Below are 8,087 nucleotides of genomic sequence, written 5' to 3'. Positions count from 1 at the left end.
CATAGTTCCTAGTAAGGTAATATCTGCAACTCCTTTCGAGTTATAGACTTGTAGGAAATAAAATTTAAGACATTTACATATATAGAGTTGTCTAGTGGAGGCAAAAATCTTCAATCCTCATGACAAAAAATTAGATTTAAGAATAATATCTGAATAGTTTATTAGTTATTCAGATAAATCCAAAGGGTATAGATTTTACTGTCCTAACCATAGTACGAGAATAGTTGAAATCAATAATGTCATATTCTTATAAAATAACAAAATTTGTGGGAGTGAACCAAGAAAAATAGATCTTGAGAAAATAAAAGTGAATATCCCACTGCCATTTTTGCCTCAAGAGACAACTCTTACTCATCTTCTCAACAAGTTACAGAAAATGAGATACATAATAAAAATGGTTCATTGCCATAAGAAGATGTTGTCATTGAAAATGTTATATAACAATCTCAATTAATACATTTGAGAAAATCTCAAAGGGAAAGGAAATCTTCTATATCAGATGATTATGTGGTATATCTATAAGAATCTGATTTTGATTTTGGGTTAAGAACATATCTGGTTATGTTTTCACAAGTAATGGAAAGTGATGATTCTAATAAATGGATAAAAACTATGAAAGAAGAGTTGAAGTTTATGGACCATAATGATGTCTGGGATCTTATCGAATTGTCTGATAATTGTAAAAGTATCAGTTGTAAATGAGTCTTTAAGACTAAACGTGATGCTAAATGCGGTATTGAACGATTTAAAGGCAGACTAATGACCAAAGATTTTACTCAAAATGAAGGTATAAATTATAGAGATACCTCTTCTTCAGTTTCTAAAAATGAGTCACTTAGACTCATTACGGCATTTGTATCACATTTTAATTTAGAGTTACATCAAATGAATTTGAAAACTACTTTCTTGAATGTGAATTTAGATAAATATATCTATATGGATCAACCTGAAAGGTTTGCAAAGAAATGAGAAGAACAATTAGTTTGCAAATTAAAGAAATTCATTTATGGTCTTAAATAAGCTTCTAGACAATGGTATATAATGTTTAATGATACCATTACGTCTTTTGGATTTAAGAAAAACGTTGTTGATTAGTATATATATCTAAAAATTAGTGAAAACAAATTTATATTTCTGATACTATATGTGAATGATATTTTACTAGTTAGTAATGATTTTAGTTTGTTATACGAAACTAAAAATATATCTCTAAAAACTTTCAGATTGTTGATATGGGTGAGACAACTTATATTATTGGAATAGAAATCTTCAGAGATCGTTCTCGAGAATTGTAAGGTTTGTCTTAGAAAAGATATATTAACCGATTTTTGAAGAAATTCAATATATAGTTATATTCAGTCAGTATCGCACTCTTTCTTAAGGGTGACAAATTAAGTAAAAGTCAGTGACCAAGAAATGACTTAGAAAGGGAATATATGATGAACATTCCTTATGCATCTAATATGAAAAGTTTGATGTACGCTCAAACCTGTACTAGACAAGATATCAGCTATGCTGTTGGTATGTTGGAAAGATATCAAAGTGATTTAGGAATTAAACACTAGAAAACTGCAAAGAAGGTTATGAAGTATCTTCAAGGGACAAAAGATTATATGCTCACATATAAAATATTAGAACAATTAGAGGTGATTGGATACTCTGACTCAGATTATGGTGGTTGTTGTGATAGCTTAAAGTCTACTTCAAGTTTTGTCTTTATGCTAGCAAATTGGGCAATTTCATGGAAAAATCTAAAGCAGTCTATTACTGCCCTATCCACAATAGAGGCTAAGTTTATAGCATGTTTTGAAACCTTAAGTCATGCTTTATGATTGCAAAATTTCATTTCAGAACTTTATATTATTGACTCTATCGGGAAGCCACTGAGAATATTTTGTGATAATACTGCAGTTATTTTCTTTTCTAAGAATGAAAAATATTCTAATATATCAAAATACATAAACTTAAAGTATTTAGTTGTTAGAAAAAGAGTCCAAAAACAACAAGTGTCGATTGAAAATATTAGTACCACACTTATAATTGTTGATCCATTGACTAAATAGCTACCTCCAAAGATTTATGCAGAACATGTTGTAAGGTTAGGTCTTTCGAGTAATTTATAATATGACAATGGATATTTTAGCGGTTGAATAATTGACATTTTATATATTAAAGTATGTTTCTGTTATTTCTTATTTTTAATCATGGGTGCACAATTTAGTATTTAATCAACAGGGAATGTCTGGACAAGGTAAATTATAGAGGTTTTTTTAGCATTGTGGACTGAATTAGTAAAGGTTATTGGTGTGTGGTGCATAGAAGGAAATGTAACATTAAAGTCATGTAATCGTTATGATTCACATTTATAATCTAAATTATTTCAGTAATATGGTATAGTAATTTTGGACTTGTTGGCTGATTTTATTGTAATCACGTATCAAATTTATTTTATTAATAAATATATTTTAGTATAAAATGTATATATATTATAGTATTCATAATCGATTTTGTGGGTCAAGTGGAAGAATGTTAATTTAAGCAAGTAAGTGAATGACCCACTAAGCTAGTATTTTATTTTTTGATCTACTTATAACGATTAAAACCAACTTAAAGGACACACAAAATAATAAACAACTGTTATAAAAAATATATATTTTGATGGAGTGATTAATCTTAAAGTAAATTATAAAATTATTGTATTTTATGAGTATTAATCTACAATATTATCAATACATTCAATTACCTTGAATGTGATTTGACATTTACTCTCATCTATAAAAGGAGCACAAATTCTTCTTTCAAATTATATTCCATCAATTAAAATTATAAAGTTTTGTGCGTAATATTTGAATAAAATGAAGTGAGTAAGGGGATTAAGGTCATCTCCAAGCGGTCTCTCAATTATGTTATGACTGCATTATCTCATAACGATATGTAGGTCTAACTTCCTGCTGTCTTTTTTTTTCTTAAAATGTGTTAGATTCAATAAAAGAAGACTTATGTATAAAAATTTCTTACAATATTTACAGCTAAAGGAGGAAAAATATTTACTATAATGAATGAAATAATTATATAAACCTTAAAAACCTAAGCACACTAAAATCTCTTCGAAAAAGTGCATTGTATTACTTTTGATTGATTTTGATAACCTTTTACTTTACTACTGTGGGTTCATATCATTTGTATGAATGTATTTACTTATTCATTTACATGCTAACATAATAAAAGACATCCCTAAACATTTAGGGTAAAACAAGATTGTCATGATGAAGATGTTTCTCAAATCTTATAATCCAATATTGTGCCTACATCTTATAACCTAATATATATTATCTCTCTCTCTCTCTCTCTCTCTCCATAAAGATCTTTGGAAAATTCTTTTAATAAGCTTCTTTCATGAATATTTATGGTGAAACTTTCTTAATTTGGGATCTAGTTATATATATATATGTGTGTGTGTGTGTGTGTATTGTTCTAAATTTAGTTTGGCAATGGCATCAATTAATTGTCTTACTTTTGGCTGTGTTGAATAATTAATATAATTAATCTTTATGCACAAATGTTCATTGGCCATAAATCTAAAATTTGTCCTGTCCCCTTTACATCCTTTTAATAAAACTCTCCACTTTACGAGGCATGCTCCTTTTATTAAGTTGCTTCTCATTTCTGTCCAATAAAATAAAAAACTAAACGACGTAGTTTTGGGAGAAGGGGAACTCCAACCTCCAAAAATAATTTTTCACATAACAATAAAGGTTTTCTTGACATAATGAGGGTAGGATTCATGACTCATCCACCCTCTAAAAATTAATATAATTTTAATTGTCACCTTCTGTGAGTTTTGACATTTTGTTTTAGCATATATTATAGATCTCCTATATATATATCTATATATATGTGTGCGTGTGTAATCTATAAGATGGTTGGCATTGTGCATGGGACACGTGTCAACATATAAGAGGACCTCTATATTGTTGCAAAGCAAACAAGATTAATTATTATAATTTAGGGTAAATAGAAATGCTAAATAATAATTAAAGTAGGGAGTGGGAGTAGACTTTAAGCAGAGAGATCCAAAGAAAATGGCGTGATACAAAGAGAAAAAGTGGAGAGGGTTCCACAAAAGAATGATGAAAGAATTGAACGTACTCAACACCAAAAGATTAAAAAGGTGGAATATATTGGATTATGTATGTGTATGTGTGTGTGTGTGTGTATATATATATATATATATTAGGACCCACTTTCATTTTTCTCTGCAAACAAACAGTAGTCTCCCTTTTCCTTCTATTTGACTTCACAGTCATCTCTCTCTCTCGTGGGAATTAAAATTACTTTGTTTTCTTTTTCTTTCACATCCACGTAGAAATATTTTCTCATTCCGGTTAGTGGAGAACAAAATGATTAATGTTTTGAAGGTGAGTGAAATGGGTTATCTGCTACTTGTCACCTTCCCCTAACTTAAGCCAAAATTTTAAGATTATCAATAAATAAGGAATCTTCTAACAAATAAAGTAGCATGAGATTAGTATTTCAAGTAAGAAAGTTCATGGGGTTTATAATTTAGAGACTAATTTAAAAAAAAAAAAAAACAAAAAAATTATTTGAATATTACTATATTTTTTTAAAAAGATTTTTTTAAATATTAATTAAAATTACTCGAATTTAAGTTTAACTCTATGTGGTTTGAGATTTTTCAATTTTAAAAAATTTATAGGATTTTTTTTTAATAATACATTATCTCGTAATTTAAACTTTAGTTAAATTTACAATCTTATAACTTTAAAAATAATTAGACAATACATTCGTTGAAGAGGGGTTAGTTAACTAGTTTGATGAAAAATTGAACCATAGGTTAGTACATTGATAGAGAAAAAATTACAAAATTATAAATTGAAAAACATCAGACAAAGATCAAATTGAAATTTACTCTAATTATCACTAAATTTTTTTATAAAAAAAAATATTTCAGATTACTTCAACAATAACAATTTCATTAAAAAAAAATAATAATAATAATCAAATTGATACCCACAAAAAAAAAAAAAACACACACACACATAGATTCGAGAAGTATTCAATTTAGACACTGATTAATTTCATTGAGCTCAAGCTTTTTATAATTAACAATAATGAAAAAACAAAATTAAAAGTTAAACTTAGTGATGGATTGGGTAAGTAAAAAGGGTAAGTTAAGATAATTAATCCATGTGGGAGATGATAATCACACTTTTGAAAGCTTTATTAATGGTGGGTTGGTGGTAGCAAATAGAATCGATGAAGAAGCTATGGCCCCATATGATGATGATGATGATAATGGCATGTGCATGTTCTTCCATTTTGGTTTTGGTGTTTGTAAAAACAGAAAGAAGAAAATATGGGATAGAATGCTTTAAAATCAAGACTATGGAGGCTACTGGCGCCTCTTATTTTAAGAATGCGTGGAGAGAGAGAGGTACACATTAGACAACCAAATGATTTTCACCTTCTAAAGTAGAAGCATATGTACAACAAATGCAATTATAATATAATATATATATATATATATATATATATATATCTCAATCAACATACACGCGAGTTTTTTTTCCTAATTTCAATTGAAATATTAATTAAGTACAAATTTTGCTATAAGAAAGTGCTTTTGCCTTATAGTAAGACCCATATTCTTTTGGCTGTATTTTTCTTTCTAGTTTTTGAAAGTTTTGCTTGTGGGTTTGTCTTAATTCGCCTATATGTACGTATACATATAACAATATATATACATATGTAGTTTTACTTTATATTCTCAATTAATCCCTTTTTTTATATATATAAATGGAAGAAAAGAAAAAGAAAATGTCCCACCACGACCTAATAACTTCTTAATCCAAGTTCTCATCTCTGCGGAGGGTATCGTATGTAAATTTTCATAGGAGATGCATGGCATAAAAGGAGTCAAAATTCACAACGAAACTTGTGAATCTAAGTCCTCATTACAAGCTTATCTCTTTAAGCACACTTTGCACCTCAGCGAACAAGGGATTGCTTATGCCTAATTTACTCATAATATCTATGACCGAACTTCATCTTGATTGTTTCTAATGAAACCATCAGTAGTCGCATTTTTTTTTATGTATTTTATTGTCAAAAACGAATTTATTACTCTTTCTCTATATGAACCACGTCATAATAAAAAAAAATTGAAATTTTAACTATTGATGCATAAGTATTGAGATTTGTCTTTAAGTTTTAGTCGATTAATCTATCAAATAAAAGATATAAAAATATGTTAAAAGATTTTGAATCAATTAAATTTTTTTATAGGATGAAAGAAATTAATGTATTTTTTTTACATTAATTGTTAAATTTAAGTAATTAGTAATTTTGTGTGCACTCTTTTTAATCAAAGTGTGTATACATTTGGCAAATTATTACTAAAAAGTTATGTTATATATATTCTTATTTAAATATTATATTATTATAGTGATATAAAAACTTACTTAAACAAATTTACGAACTTTTACCTTTAAAAAATTTATAATTTCATGAAAATATTACTGGGGTAAGATATCTAATCATTAGTGTGTGTATGTATATATATATATATATGTGTGAATTCAAGTAGACTAACAGTTTTCTTTTACAGCTTCTTCTTCTTTTTTTTTTTTTTTTTTTTTTTTGAAGTAGATTAAGCATGGATTAAGTAAATTAAGTACTTGTATTAGTGAAAATCAACCTGTAGAACTGTTAAACATCTTTATCCAAAACAGCTGAAAATGAGAATCACATGGGAGACAATTCATGATTTCATACAAAATTTCTCTCAGCTTTTTTTCCCTTTATGATCTAAAAATTAATTTCAAAATTTGTGCATTCTAACATCTTGATTCTTGAACCTTCACCTTATCTGACCAACAAGGCAAAAATTGTGTTGGCAGTCTGCAGACTTAGAAACTGATCATCAGATACATACATACATATATATGGTGTTTAATTTGTTGGTCAAATTTCCTGATAAGAATATGGGCCACAAAAATAATAATAATAATAATAATTTTTTTTTTAATTTTTCCAAAGTTGAACAACATACCTAAATATTGCCTGCAAAACATGAATCAATAAAAAGCGATTAAATCAGTTTTTTGGATTTTTAGGGATAAAGTACTCAACAATGGTCAACTAGAATTACATTTTTAATAATTAAACACATTTTATTTGAGAGAGAGGATGCAATGTAAGCTCAAAGATTTCTTTATATATATATATATATTATATTATATTATATGTACGTATATAACCCACAAACACCATATGGGTTTAAAGAGAGAAAAATTAATTGGGAATCAATTTAGGGTTTGATTTAAATGGAATTGGGTTTATTAATTACAATGTTGTTGACAAAATTCATATTGAATCCGGTTGGATATAAATTCCAAAAGTCTTTTAACTTGTTTTCCTTTCTGTTTCTTTGTCTTTACACATGCATGCATATAATATATATATATACGTGTGCGTATATTCCTGTAATCTGAAGCAAAAAAAAGGTGTCTCCGTTAGGAATCTAATCACCTCTTAAACATGAAGAAGAAGAAAAAAAACTCAAAAACAATAATCATTTTGTTTTAGAAACCCACTTTTTTTTGTTTTGTTTATGATATAGTCCATGTTTTTAATTCTATAAACCCTAAAAATAAACCCTAGTCTTCACCTTAATCATCATCAATTTTGTAAATCTGCTCCTCCTCCTCCTCCTCCTCCTCCTCCTCCTCCTTTTTACTTTATTATTAAAATATTATTTCTTTTTAATTATGTTTTCAAAGCTTATAATTACATAGTGCTCAAGTTGCTGGCGTAACGGAGTCAGAGTTCTGTCCCGTGGGGCGTCCTACGAATCATAACTTTCTTACTTTAATTCATAATTTTCTTTATAAATTAATTATAATTTTAACTTTTAATTAATTAATCAAATGGGTATAACGAAAAACATGAGTCTTTCTAACATAATTTTTTTTAAAAAAATAAAAGATTCTTTCAAAATTACTGATAAACAAGTAAAATTCACTCTATAAAATAAAATATATTCTAAATTTTTATAATAAAATTAT

Source organism: Carica papaya, chromosome 9 (genome assembly GCF_054855325.1).
Source record: "Carica papaya isolate Zhongbai chromosome 9, ASM5485532v1, whole genome shotgun sequence".
Taxonomy (NCBI): Eukaryota; Viridiplantae; Streptophyta; class Magnoliopsida; order Brassicales; family Caricaceae; genus Carica; species Carica papaya.
This window is presented reverse-complemented; position numbering follows the sequence as displayed.